This window comes from Eurosta solidaginis, chromosome 3, assembly GCF_040869045.1.
Source record: "Eurosta solidaginis isolate ZX-2024a chromosome 3, ASM4086904v1, whole genome shotgun sequence".
Classification (NCBI taxonomy): Eukaryota; Metazoa; Arthropoda; class Insecta; order Diptera; family Tephritidae; genus Eurosta; species Eurosta solidaginis.
In genome coordinates this window covers 153,530,155-153,545,674 of record NC_090321.1, presented here as the reverse complement: position 1 = coordinate 153,545,674, position 15,520 = coordinate 153,530,155, and the positions used below count along the sequence as shown (strand labels likewise).

Sequence of the window (15,520 nt, the reverse complement as noted above, 5' to 3'; positions counted from 1 at the left end):
CCGGAGCGTACCGAATCTGTATTCGGCAAATGACCATTACATCGATAACACTCCCCAAAGCCTTCGGGGGGCAAGCTTATCGCTACAACAACAACAACAACAACATGGGTAAAAGGCATAGCTCCGCCACGGGTCGCTTGTATACACCATTTGTGGTTTTGAGCGCGGCAACACGAACTACACCGTCACTTCCTTGAATTGTTTCCATAACTTTAGCCAGAGGCCACTTTAGAGGAGGATAATTTTCTTCCTTCACCAAAATCATGCCACCAACCTTTACGTTAATTTCGGACGAACTCCATTTTTGTCGCTGGTGCAAGAGAGTTAAATATTCGGACTGCCATTTCCTCCAAAACTGCTGTTGCATGCAGCACACACGCTACCATCTCTTGAGTCGCCTTATTTCAATTTGTGTTAGATTGGGTTCCATGATAGATGTAAAAGGTGCGCCAATAAGAAAATGTGCAGGAGTAAGCACATCTAAGCCATCGATAATTTCTGAGATAGGGCAAAGTGGTCTTGAGTTCACAATCGCAGCAATTTGGCAAACCAATGTACGAAGCTATTCAAAGTTCAGAGCTGAGAGACCTGCAACACGATAAAAATGACATTTGATTAGCTCCCCATTGGGAGGCCAATTCAATGCCGTCGTTCGAACATTGCTCCTTTACTGACCTTATATGGTGCTGATTTAAAAAAAGTTCCTTTAGCTCGCTCAGTTCACGTATTGTTCCAACAAATTTCGTTGCATTATCAGACCATATTGTTTGGGGCTTTCCACGCGTACATACGAAACGTTTTAGTGTGGTTAAAAACGAAGGAGTGGATAAGTCATTTACCAGCTCCAAATGAACTGCCTTTGTTGAAAAACAGATGAAAATGCTTATGTAACATTTAATCGGAGGCCGATTTCTGACTTCGGACTTGTAAACAAACGGCCCACTAAAATCTATACCCGTAGTTGTAAATGCTCGGTTGAACTGGACTCGTTGTGAAGGCAAGCTGCCCATCAAATGTTCCATTATCTTGGGCTTAACATGAAAGCAGCGAACGCACTTGTTTATGACACGAGTAATTGTTTTTCTACCACCAAAACGCCAGTATTGAAGGCGAATAGAGGCTAGCATGGATTGTGGACCGGCATGAAACAGCTGTTCGTGAAAAAATGTAATAATTGCATCAGTTATCGGATGCTTCCTGGTCAAAATTATTGGATGCTTTGCGGAGTAGTCTTAAGTTGAGTTCTGAATTCTACCACTAACCTCGGAGCAATCCATTTCCGTCGATAAAGGGGTTCAAAGATCGAATGGCCGATGAAGTCTCACTTGCAGTTTAGCTTCTAACAAATTATAGTCATCTTTCAAGTGCGACCTTTGGATCATACGAATAAATAAATTGGTTCCACGTTGAAGTTCTATAGGATTTAGTGGTCCAGAGCATCTCGTACCAAGGGGTTGTAAAAAACGGGAGACGTAAGCATATACCTTTCGCAATTTGGCAAAGGAATTAATAAATTTACACCTTGCCGACATATCCTGTGTGGCCACATGCACAAACACACTTTTTTTCTTCTCTGGTAGTACCTTTGGTAGGCCAGGAGATACTGGCCATTTGCATTGGTCATTTGCTAGGAATGATGGTCCGTGCTTCCACATTGGCTTACTTAATAATTCCTTGTTTGTATGCTATTAATGCGGTTGGCAACAAATATGTTAAAATTTGCTGGCTTGTTACTCAGCTATGATAAAACGATAGTCGAGTCTGGCCAACAAAATACCTTACCACTGAAAACGCGAAGATTAGTCACCTTGTTTAGTAATTCTGCTAAGAGCGAGGCGGCCGATAACTCAAGCTTTGGCACTGTGAATGTTTTAAGTGGAGCTACTTAGAGCAAAGTAAATTTGTGCAAACGATTCCCTCTTTCTCTGCCCGAATATATACGCAAGCACCATATGCTACCAAGCTTGCGTCGCAAAATCCATGGATTTGTATATCGGCATCAGCCATTTGTACACATCAATCAAATGCGAAACGAGGTACGAGTTCATATTGGTTACATATGTCTAGCCACGCTGTCTGAATGGATTGAGGTGGGCTTTCATCCCAATGCAAATTTTCCCTCCAAAGTTGTTGTCGAAATATTTTGGCCTTCGCAACCACAGACCCAATCAAACCAAGTGGATCGTATAATCTGGCAATAGTTGATAAAATAGTGCACTTTGTTACCTTTGTTGGTGCAGTAAAAGGCGAGAATGAAAATATAAACGTGTCTAAGTTAGGTTCCCAAATTAATCCAAGTGTTATCGTTAAGGTAGTGCCATCACGAAAGGCTAAAAAAATTTGCTTTTCTGCATCAGCTATATCCAATAATAAACGCTTGTCATTTGAGCACCATTTCCGAAACTCAAAATTTCCCAAAGAAAGTAACCCCCTTGTTTGGTATAAAATATCACGAGCATCATCCAAGGAATCTGCACCTGTAATCATATCGTCTACATAAAAAGAATTAGTAATGGTTTTTACCCAAATTGGGATAGGCTTGCCCTTCATCAATGCAAAGTTGTTGCATTGCTCGAATTGCTAAAAACCAAGCTGGTTTTGTACCATAAGTTACCGTGTCAAGTTTATATATACTGTAACGAATTTACTTGCAAATCCTCTTATTTGCCTTCTGCTAAGTTCGAATCACTAAACTGTTGAATAAATAACTCCAATATTGAATAATGGAAAAATGGCCTTTATTAAAGTACTTCACAATAACACTTATACTTTGCAACTAGCTTGCTTAACAACCAAACTGATTGATAGCTCAAATGAAACTCCTCTTCGCCTCTACTGTCGCGCCTTTTATACTTTTTGATTTCTCATTGCATATTTCCAGGCTTTTCTATTCCAGAACTTACTAGTTAGTTTCAGCTACAAAATCGCCAGCCACAACTACGTTTATAACTTCTCATTTGAGTAATACTTGCACAAATTATTGCCCTCTCTTGTGACAACTCAGATAAGATATATGCATGTGTTTGTGCATTGGTTCTCCGCTGCTCGTATACGTACATATGTGTAGACGCAGTTATTGATTCGTTTATGTAGATACATAATGATTGAATTATTGATGTGAATTCACGTCACTGCTTAGCATCGGCCTGGAGATGGCAGTACCCCTTAGTGTTGCTAATATTCGTAGCAATACGAAATTTTTCAGTAGGACTATCCCTCCAGACAATACACTGCAGATAACTATCAGGATCAGACATTTTAACGCAACGATACATTTTGCATATGGCTGCAGTCAGAGCGATTTTAAATGATCGAAAGTTCAAAAGCGTATCGAATAAGGTGGGCTGTATTGTAGGCCCTGCCATTAAAATTGAGTTTAGTGAACGTCCATTGCTGGTTGGCACAGAACCATCAAATACAACACGTAGCTTTGTTGTTGTGCTATCTGCATTGTGAACGCAGTGATGTGGTAAAAAATGTACACGTACCTGGGCTGGTATAACGTCAATCGCTGACATATGTCCAAGATCGATATATTCATTAATAAAGGCAGAGTACTGTTGCTTCAGTTCAGGATTACGCTGAAGCTTACGCTCAAGTGATTTAAATCTATTTAAGGCCTGTTGATACGATTCTCCTAATTCTTCTGCCGGCATCTTTTTATGTAAACGTACCGCCAAATTCCGAGCGAGTGTAGTTTTTAAGAAAGTGATTTTCGCACCTTTCTTCTTCCTCAGTCGTTTGAGAAGCTGAATTTATACGTTCCTCTATTTCCCAAAAACGCTTTACGAAATTATCAAGTTCTATATTTGTTTCAACCTCACCTGAAATGCCGACAGCTGTCAAACATGAAAGTTTTGATGACTTTGTGGTACTGCTTCCAGACACAACCCATCCTAACTTTGTTTTTTGTAATACAGGTAGATCTTCAGACAAACGTATTTGCCCGACTCATAACAGGTCGAAGAATAAACTGGATCCAATAAGCATACCTATGCGCTGCGGTTCAAAAAATAGCGGATCTGCTAAATTAATGGTAGTTGGAATCTTCCAGTCAACGGATTTCAAAGAACGGCTTGGTTGCACATCGGTGATGGCAGGTGCGACGACTGATGATAATTTGGTAGAGTAATTAGTGATACGTGAGTGTAGTTCAAGATCAACGATATGATCTGCAACAAATCCATTTTGGCCTATGCCAGAAACGGACAATGATAATTTCAATTTTCTTAACTGAAGCTGATTAACTAAGCGATTTGTGACGAAGTTGAGCTGGGATGCAGAGTCAAGCAGAACCAGAACCATTTTTTACGTGTTACTAGAGTTAAACTCAGAACTCACCAATGTGGAACCTGCGTGTTGTGTTGATGGCAAACTAGAATTGTTCACATTACCCGAAGAAAGTCCATAGTTTGATGTTGCCGGCGAATCGTAAACTAGTGCGTTGTTGGATGGAGCATTACCTAGATGAAACAGCGTGTGATGTTTCGATGAGCAATATTTGCAGTTACCTGATCTACAGCTCTTGACCGAATGTCCAGCTCGAAGGCAGTTTATGCAAAGTTGCAATTTTTTCACCTCCTTATACCGCAAGGAGGGTGTAAGTCGAAGAAAGTTTTCACACTGTACGTTGGTATGCTGGTTAAAGTTACATGATTTGCATTCGCTTTACGTCGAAGCAAGCGATACCGATTATTGTTTAAATTTGATTGCTTTCCTACCTGTTTGTCGGACCTTAGTGAAATTTCTGCGTTTTCCACATTTTCCAAGCACTGGCAGCGTTTTTCCAAAAATTTAGACATTGAGTCCCAGGATGGTAAATCATTTATGGGAGTTTCTTCTTCCCATTTCTTTCTGGAGGCGACGTCCATTTTTTGAAAAATAAGTTGGATAAGCATACCATCCGCAATTTGCTCCTTCGTTGTATGCAGTGCGCGTAGATGAGCGTTGATACCGTCACTTAATTACCGAAGTTTTGCCACTGACTCACCTTGAATGCTCCTAAATTGTACAATATCTCTTATATGTGCCTGAAAATTCAAACGCTTATTATCAAATCGTGCCTTTAGTAAATCGATTGCTTTTTCATAATTTTGCTCTGAAATTTCCAAAGAACGTATTGTGTCTAAAGCAACGTCGCGAATGCTAGAGCGCAAATGTTGGAATTTTTCAAAACGAGTTAAATCAACATCTTGATGCACCACTGTGTTAAACATTGAAAAGAAATCAGGCGATTCTTTATAATTACCACTAAACTTCGGAATCTGAAGTACTGGTAGTTTCTGTTTGAGCGGTGTAACGATGATCGATTGTTCTCCTGCATTTATTCTACTGGTAGAGTTATCAGATGCTGCTGAACGAAGCGAATGTAATTGGCGTTTCAACTTTGTTTTAGCCTCTATGTAGCGATTTGTGAATGTCGAAAGAATTTCCTCGGAGCCATCCTCATCTTCCAGTTGTGAATGCGCAACATCAAACCTTTTTTCTAGCCACTCCACCTGCTCTATTCGCACTTCAATTGCCGGTTCATACATATTCCGCAGAGCTTCGAAGGTTAGCTTGTCGTCAATCGCAGTAAGTTGCTGCACAAAGGAATCTCGCTTCTTCTTCTTTGTGCCTTCTAAATCCTCCGATTTCTTTGGCGGCATGATGGATATGATCGCTAACAATATTTAAATAAAAAAGGGATTAAATAATGCGGGCCGTGATGGCAAATCACGTCGGGGTCACCAAATGTTTCGTGGCCGCTAAGCCTTTTTAGCAGCCAGTTGCCAAATAAAATGAGATGCAGTTCGCCAAACCTCTGAAGCAAATTAAACAGCACAGCGTAAAGAACCGAGCTGAAAAACCACTATAGTATATGCCTCTCTCGTATAGCCAAATTTAGGCACTGTAGGTGATACCAATCGCCCGAAGACAAACCTGGATAAAACCAGTATAAATTCTCCGCTGTAAAATCCAAAACGGTGAAGCCAAATAGTAAGGGGTGAAGCTTATGCCAATTGCGTCCAAATAAAAAGCCAAGATTTAATATTTTTTACTATAATTTATTTTACCGCAATCGATGTGCCAGTATCGCAGTCCAAAGAAGAAGAAAGAAAGATCAGCTAAATAGCCAACATCCCCTAATTACAATATTCGATATGTATACATACATTTCATTGTACATACGTACATAATTAATTTCGCAAATCACTTTATTTAGCGGTCGCCGATTCTTCGCTGCACAATACCGTAGATTGCTTATTAGCTGCAGAAACGATATAATATAGAGACATTGCATAGACGAAAAATAGTGTGAGGCAAGCTTCACAAAATTCTAGTAGGTCACTTTCACCACAGCAAAAAATTATCCACCATAGATTTTTCTGTTAATATTTTAACATAAATTGAGCGAGAGCTTATAAAGGGCCCATTACTGATACTTATAGCTGAATTCAGTAAGCCGTCTCTAGTCACTATTAGAGACTATTTGGGGTGAAAATCACTTTTGAGACAATTTGCCATTCTGTAAGCTGTCTCGCGTCTCCAGCCTCACAAAAGCAATCACTAATTTGTGAGCTGGGCCGGGGCAGATCACAAACGTGAAAATTTCAGAAAAAGTATGAAAATTATTTGCGAAAAACGCTTTAAATATATTTTTTTTTATTCCTCAAATTAAAATAAGCATAGAAAAAATTAAAAAACAGAAAATACTTAAAAAAACATCGAACTCTATGTGGCGCCGCTGAGATTCGAACATACACACTTTGCGTTTTTCTATAAAATTTGTGAACGGCGTCTTAGCGAGCTCAGCCAAAACATCACTCAAGATTGCGTTGACAAAATGCAATGCTATATTATTTGTTCAATGTATGAGTAAATTGTCATTTTGGTGAATTTCGTTGATATGGTGAATTGTTTTTGTGACTTTCGTTTACTGAATACCGAAATCATCTCAAGTCACAAAAATTGTCTCTAAAGGAAAATCTCAAATTTAGAGACTTGAGATGAGACTGAATTACAGAATTCAGCCGTTAGCATAGACTTGGCTTGAGAACTGTCACTTACAGTTCTGTTAAATGAACATTGCATGTTACTGATTACTCAAAACTTAGCAACACTTAACTTGACTTAGAAGTCTGTTGAATTTTGATTTTCTATGTAAGTTCTAAGTGACGTTTACATTTTGAGATGCCATTTGTTTGTTTCCATTTCATTTTGACATTTTGTCATACAAATTGACATTTATTTAAATACAAATTTCAACGCTGATTATGATGCCAGGTTGTATGCGCCAAGTGGAGTATAATCGTGGCTAAGTTTCCAAGTTTACGCCAAGTCAAGTCAAGTCTATGCTAAGTATCAGTAATGGGGGCTTAAGTCTTTTTTGTATGTTAAGCCTTATTTACTTTGTCAGGTGTTTTTTGTTTTGATAAAGGGTTATATAGTTATAAATACATTAGGTAATTCAAATTTTGCGCCAAAAATGAAAGAATTCAAAGAAATCAGCGATCTGATTTTCGATTTCGGTGCGGTAAAGTTTCACGAAGTTTATTTTAAAATTAATATAATTAAAAAGTTGCCTAAATTGCGAAAGTGCTGTGTTAAGGGTTGTGCCAAAGATAGTGAAATTGTACGAATGTTTTCGGACGACGCTGAAGCCGCCAAGTGGAAGGAAAACTTGAAAATTTCACTATCGGAGGAGCTTCCCTACACTCGGTCGTACGTGTGCATCCAGCACTTTGAAAAAAGTGCTCTGGGTGTCTAATTTTCAAAAAATGGGGCTATCCCAACCCTCAATTTGGGTAAGTTAGTGTGTGAAGTGCTAATTAACTTTTAAACAGGTCTCTGTTAAAAAAAATATGGTAATGTTTTACAAGACGGTACACCCCCTAATTTTTATCGAAAATTATCAAAGGTGGTATCAAAAGACGCGTCTCGACCTCCGTTTTTAGAATCCGAAAGCGAAAATTTTAATTTTTATTTCGATCAAAATATATAAGCAAAAAATCGGTGGAAATTTTCTTGTGGTTGTTGTTTTTTGGCAGATTTGTTATATACACACACACACTAATGCAAACAGGTGTTCTGCGCGCATCTAATTTTGATCCCCAAACCGGTGTCGGAGCCACCCAGGGTAATTTGTTATAAGCGCGGCCGAAGGCCGCCAACGCAGAAAGGTGTTCTATACAAAAAAAAAACTATGGATCGGACCTCATATTTCGGACCCTCTCGGGGTAATTTTATGGTTTTTTGTGAATAACTTTCGATAGAAATAAAATTTTTGATTTCCGCTTACGGATTCTTAAAACGGAGGTCGATACGCGTCTTTTGATACCACCTTTGATAATTTTCGAGGTGGTGCACCGTTTTGTAAAACGTTACCAAAAATATTCGTATTCACGTCATATCCAACCAAGGATTTTCCTCAGTGCAGCGCTACTGAAGACTTTTGAGGAATGTTTTGTTTCATGCCTACAACAAAAATACCAAAATTGTTGTGTTATACCCTTCCCTGCAGTCGAACCAAATAGTTGTACCTATACTAGAAGAATATCAGTTTCCCAACTAGTTAAGAGTTCTGTCTCTTTCCATATTAGCAACACGGCAATGTCATACGAAATATCAATTGCCGGTCTGTATCTCATCGTAGTGCTTACGGAGATGTTTCCTAATTCCTCTTGAAGTAGTACGCGGTGGTTGACTCTGTCAAAAGCTTTTGACAACATGATGGAGTTTTGGTTAGTTCAGTCCGCAATATATCTGAGGTCATGCTGATAGCTGGAATATTTATCTTTAAATTAATGACATCGGTAGATACCACTCACCATCGTTAACTGAGTTTCCGGGCATTGGCATTGTGATTATTCTTGCCATTCTTTATTATTCTGCATGTGTTAGGTAGCTGATGCCCTTATACTCAAGCTGTTTAAGCATCGGTATAGCTATTAATGGCTTCTTTAATCTGCAGACGCAACGATGAGGTGGTGTGTACGCGTGTTTGTGTTTATGTGGCCGTTGATTTGTATGAAATCTACCCTTGTTTACTGAAGTAGGTATTGTAAATTGACGGTAGAAAGCATTATTGTATTTAATCGAGTTCGGCAAATGAAATACTTACTAGTATGAATAACGCCACAATATTCTAACCCCCCAGCAGGTTAGGGGATCAGAATATACCCGCGGTAGGTATGCCTGTCGTAAGAGGCGACTAAAATACCAGATTTAAGGGCCTGTGTAGCGCAACCCTTCAGGTTTCCAGCGCAATATATAGTTTCTCCAAACCCAATTGTCAACCTCACCTATCCGCGGCGAATCCTGTTTCACTAAGAGATGAAGCTCTGGCGACCCCAAGCTCCTCATGGAACTTGGGGGTGGGGAGGGAGGGAATGGCCTGAAGTTTTAATGTGGTCACATAAATCGTTCCCGAGATGGTCGGGCTAGCACCTTAATGGTGCTGTGGTACCGGAGCGTACCGGATCTGTATCCGGCAAAGGACCATCACATCGATAACACTCCCCAAAGCCTTCGGGGAGCAACCTTATCCTACAATAACAACAACATTCTAGTCAAGGAACTACAATGTTTGCTGACTACTTTGGCTTTTGACTGCAGGGTTATTTATGTAAAAACTTCCCTAAACCAATGGTATACTAAATATACAAAAAATTATAAGTCACTGTTATTGTTATGCCCTAAAAATCAGACCACTAAGATGGGGGAATGTTACAGTTGTGGATTGTAATTAAGAATATATGAATCCGGTTTGCTTCGGATCAGCATTTTCTGGTTCTAGGCTAACTGTCGTGGGGCTAGTCTATGCCCTGACATATTTTTGTAAATAATAAGTTTATAACATTAGTATTACATTATAAATTCAACTGTAAAGATTTTTTGGGGGATCTTCTGATCAAGTTTGTATAATATATCAGAAGGGCATATGTTTTACTTCCGACTCTCAACCACAAATCATAACAACATAGCTGCAGAGATACAATTAATGCAATTATAATCCTTGTGTAATCCTTTATTTACCATTCCTCAACACATTTTCATGCAGCATAAACCATTTAATTTTGTTGCTGATTATATGAAAATATTATGTCACTTCAAATATGTGGTATGTTTTGGAACCTTCGAACAGCAACTTTAAGTCGTCATAAAGTGGCTGCGTGCCACTTATGGAAAGTAATTTGTGATTGGATAGATGACTATGAATGCAAATTAAAACTAACTACACGATCAGGGGATGTATTCAGTAAGTGTAACTTTAGAAATGTACATTTTCCTTTCATATAAATTATATGAACAAAAAGTGTATATTTTAAAACACACAGTTACTGAATCTATCCCTTGTACAACATACTTGTTCAAAAAAATTTGTTGGAATAGTTTGAAAACATTTGTTTTTAATTAGGCCACGATGACGGTGTACACACATGGAGTGAGCAAGACCAGGAGCGGCGTTGCTGTATTCCTGCGTGTAAAAATATGGAGCAAAAGCAACAACCACTATGCGTTCCCAAGGGACCAGAAGCTCCGCAATTGTTGGTTTTCGGCTTGCAATTTGCAAATTCAAAACACCAATGGACTCTTCATTTGTGCTCGCCACTTCCCTCCCCAATATTTATCTAGATATAAAGTCTTAAAGGGTGGTTTACCTTCCCTTAATCTACAACCCGACAGAAGCCGCTCACCTAGTGTTGCTTCTGATTTCGGTTCTCCTCCCTCAGTGTCAACTCCTAATGTCAAGCCCATAGAAAATAATACTTCCCAAAACACTGATCAAGATAGTTTCATTTTAATAGAATTTCAAGAATATTTCGAAATGGCAAATCCAGACCAAAATAAGAGCGACAATGAGTCTACTGACATGCGCGAAAAATTTGCAAAAGCTGCTCGTTACTTTATGAAGACTAACGCCAGCCAAGCAAAGGAAATAACCCAACTTAAATCCCAATTAAAGGACAGCGCCAGACAGGCAAATGAAATTGCGCGATTAAAGTCCGAATTACACGATTTACGACGACGTGCAATAATTCCTAGCGAACGAGCTAGTGCAGATGCTATCGCGTTCGCGAAACTTATCGTGAGATGCGAAACACCATTTTACGAAGAAGAAAAGGAATTAATACTTAATTTAAATTATTTGTCCTCAAAAACATACACATTCATGCGAGACGTCTGAAATTCTATCTCCCTCAAAAATCCACAATTTGGCGGTGGCGCCCTATTAAAACTGTTTTACCTGGGGTTGATGAAAATATTGTGACGAACTTGAAAAAAGTGGTCAAAGAAATGTCCGATACAGAAAAAATTTGTGTCCTCTTATACGACGAAATCTGTATCCGGACAGGCTTAGCGTACAACAAACCCCGAGATATAATTGATGGCTTTGTGGACATTGGTGGCGGCGAGAGAACGCCGGACATTGGAGACAAATGCTGTTTTTTTATGATTAAGGGAATGTGTTCGAAATGGAAGTACGTCCTTTCTTACTACATTTCCAAAGGCGGCGTAACCGGTTCTAATCTTAAAAAAATTTTCCTAGAAACCGTATCCACCATAACGAATATTGGGCTTAATATTATAGGTGTTGTATGCGACGGGGGCTCTTCGAATATCACTTTATATAACATGTTAGGAGTTTCGTCGAGTAGGCCTTATTATGAGCACAATGGCTCCAAAATTTTTTGTATGTACGACTATTGCCACCTCATTAAGAATATACGCAATATGTTCATAAAGTATAATGTTGATACAGTAGATGGAACTACTAGCTTCAAAGTAATCACGGACATATATGAAATGGACCAAGCGAACCCAAACTTCAAAATTTGTCCCAAAATCACAGAACTACACGTTTATCCCAAATCCTTCGATAAGATGAGTGTTTCACGCGCAACTCAGCTTCTGAGTCATTCGGTTGCTGCTGCCATTGATATGGCCAGGAATCAAAAAATGTTCAAAAATGTGGACGCTTACAAGTATGCCACTGCCACCCAGTTATTCGTTCAACGAATGAACGATTTATTCGACGAGCTTAACGCTAAACGTTTTAATGATTCTAAACCACTAAAATACCCTTTTAGGCGCGATAGCACAGCCAAAGTAGACCGTTTAAAGACGCGTCTTGACTTTTTACGCTCAATAAGTCCACCACAGCAGAACATTAAATGCATTGAAGGTTTCATTTTAACAATCACCTCAATGATTGAATTAAGTCAGGAACTTTTTGAGCGTCATGAAGAAATTTCTTTCCTTTTTTCTGGCAAATTAAATCAGGATGCGTTGGAAAACTACTTTTACCCACTCTGTGCTAGTCAAGCCCTTAATACGCATCCCACAGCACACGAAATTCAATATATTGTGGCACGCTTATTAACTTTAAATATAATGCGGCGCAGATTTGTAAAAAAAGGCAACAACTGCTAAGACGATGATGACCAAATCCTAGACTGGGCTTTATCTGCCGACGATAATATTTGAAATATCTCTGATAGTAACAAAGTAACAATGCTGAATTTGACAACAATTTTACATATTTCTATGGATGATATCAATGTTCCAGATGGAAATTTTGCCACAGGAAATTCCGCCCCCTACAAGTGCACCGATATCTGACAGGCTATGGTGTTTACAAAAATATGGCTAATAAATTATGTTGTCAAAAATGTAAGGATGTCTTTACTAAGACTCAAGGCGAGCTAGATTTGTATTCCGAAGCCCCAATTAAGTCCCGAAGCTACAAAGATGCCAGCGACTTACGGCTTATAAACCCGAGTGATATGGTCTTTGCCGTGTGTCAAAGGCAGATGGACCTGCATGCCCAGCTTTTTTCGAAGTGTGCACATATCCCAAATGTTAAAAGTTATATGTTATCATTAATTGTTAAATATACTGAAGAAGATTTCCCAAAATGGTTTTCTGAAGTCCCTGAATGTAAAGATCACCGTATTAAGCTATTGGACTTTTTAATAACGGTGCTTCTTTACAAGAATTCGAAGTGGATAGCAGATGAAGAAATGTTGAAAGCGCAAGTTGTCAAGCGTTCTAAGAAATTACAAAAATGCGAACGCGCGAAGCAAATTGCAAAGCCGAAGCAATAAATGGAGCAAGGACATTTTATCACGTTGTACCTATTTTTTCAGCATATCGCACATTTTATTGTAATTATTGTGTAGATGCAAATGACAATTTTCATAATTCCAGATTTCCCGATACCTTAATAAATTAAATTAAATTAAAATACTTAGTATTTGGATTTATTCTATTTACAATAAAACGTGCGATATGTTTGTAATTAATTTTTGAGTTGTGTTCTTTATATGTTCTTGTTCAGTTTAAATATATCCTTTCTTCCCAGGTAACCTAGGGTTTACATCAGAGCCTAGTTTTAAAAATATTTCCATTAAAAAAATAATAATAGGAGATATTTTTAAAACAGGTCAAAACAATCTGTATACATTTTGGAAAACAACCTACGTACATATATAATAAAAAATTAAATAACAGTAAGACTCCATATCGGTTGTTTTTCAAATGAAACAGGTTTGATTTAATCATTTGATTAAATCGTGAGAGGAAGTACCATTGCACTAAAAGGTATTTTCGAAAATCTTGTTTATGATTGTTTGCCTCGAATAAATTCGCACATTTGATTACTTGATCTTTTGTAACATTTTTTATTAAAGGTATTAATGTGGAATAAATATAAATGATTAAAAACAGAACCTGTAAGCTTCCTCATTTGAAATATATATAGGAAAACCACAATCTCATTCCAAAAAAGAGTCCCAAACACGGTTGTCACATCATGTTTTCATTTGGGATCAAAATTCATCGAATAAAGGACCAAATCTCAAAGATATGGACAAAATTTTGGTATTCTTTAATTGGCTTACAAATAATTCGACAATTCACAAATGTGTCGAATTCGTTGTAAAGTCTTTAATTTCAGGTTGTGGTAAAGTACAATGCCACACACTTTCATTTTAACAATTTATCATAAATTCAGTCCTAAGGGTTAAAAAAAATTTCTCCAATAGCTGGGTTCCATTTCTTTTTTATTTAATCCTTTACTCTGCCGTTTACCAGTGCACCAGAGTCTTCCCACATCCAATCCCTCATCAAGGAAGTCGGCTTGAATGAGGTGCTGTGAAGGAGATGAGGGTACAATAGACCAATGGTCGCAGTGCAATCCTCACTAAAGTATCTTAATCTTAGCGGACCGTTCCGGGCAAAGGATCATCAAAAAACTATGGCACTCCTGAAAAACTTTGGGGAGTGTCTTTATTGCTGCAGCAAGAACCACACGACACCTTCGGCTGCTAAATAAACAGGATTATCCACTGTTAGGTGAGGCTGATAATTGGGTTGGAGGAGCTATAAGTTATGTTGAGCTGGTTGGTCCGTGAACACCTCACATAGACTGAATGACTGTAGTTTTTGCTAAGTGTATGACACAAAGATCGGCCCAACAAATTATAGGGAGATATTTAAATTAGTTTAGCGCAAAATTGGTGCAGAAGCTCGGACTACATATCGCATTTATCTTATTGTTATTAAAAAGCAAAAGTTTTTAAAGTTCAGCAATACGAATTATATTGCAAATCTTTGCAATTATGTTGTTTCCTAAAACGTGAAAATCCTAGCCAGTAAGCAATTATTCAGTTGAGACAGCAAATAAACACCTACTAAGTAGAATGATTTTAAATGTAAAGAGTTCTAGGTCGAACTTGACCAACTGGACTATAGAGCATATTTAAAGTAAGGACTGGTACAGAGTTCTGCAAATTAATAAAAAGTTTATAAAATAGTAACACTTATTTTTCTTTTACTTTTATTTTTATTAGCATGTAAAAGAAATTTTATCAATTTATTCCATTAAGATACTTAGTATTCTAAATTATGTACACTGAACTTTTTTAAATACCAATATTTGGATATAATAATAATACCTAAAATTACTCAGAATGTGCTTTCATATTGATGGTATAATAGCGACAGACAGACTTTTTCCGATTGAACTCTCTATTCAGGCTACAGGAGCTGGCCCTTCAGTTGCTGAATTAGTTTCTAGAATAAATAGCTATCTCTCCAATCTTCCGATTCCATTACCTCGCGCAAGTTGACATTATCACCGACAAAATCCACGGCCACCCTGTTTACGACGTGGAAGGAACCGATGTCGCAAATTTTGAATGTTCACGTCGATGGTGTCACACTACCGACTGTCAGTCACCCAAAATATCTTAGGGATAACGTTCGATAATACTCTGATCTTCAAGGCGCATGCCACCGAAATTGTATCTAAAGTACAAAGCCGCAACAAAATTCGCAAGTCGCTTGCCGGCAGCACATGGGAAAACATAAAGAAACGTTGCTAACCTCGTACAACCACCAGTTTGGTCGCCTGGTCTAAAAACATACTGGAAGAGGCTGCAAGCCTGTCAAAATGCTGCAATCAGAACTGCCACCGGATGTCTCCTCATGACTCCCGAACACCATCTACATAGTGAGGCCAAAGAGCACAACG

General features: G+C 38.3%; 1 protein-coding gene and 1 pseudogene across 4 annotated transcripts in view; one reads left to right on the top strand and one right to left on the bottom strand.

The window, feature by feature from the left end:
- Positions 1-15,520, bottom strand: part of LOC137244380 (uncharacterized) — a 469,574-nt gene that overhangs the window by 329,478 nt on the left and 124,576 nt on the right. The window lies entirely within an intron of this gene.
- Positions 7,658-15,520, top strand: part of LOC137244379 (probable phosphatase phospho2) — a 53,391-nt pseudogene continuing 45,528 nt past the window's right edge.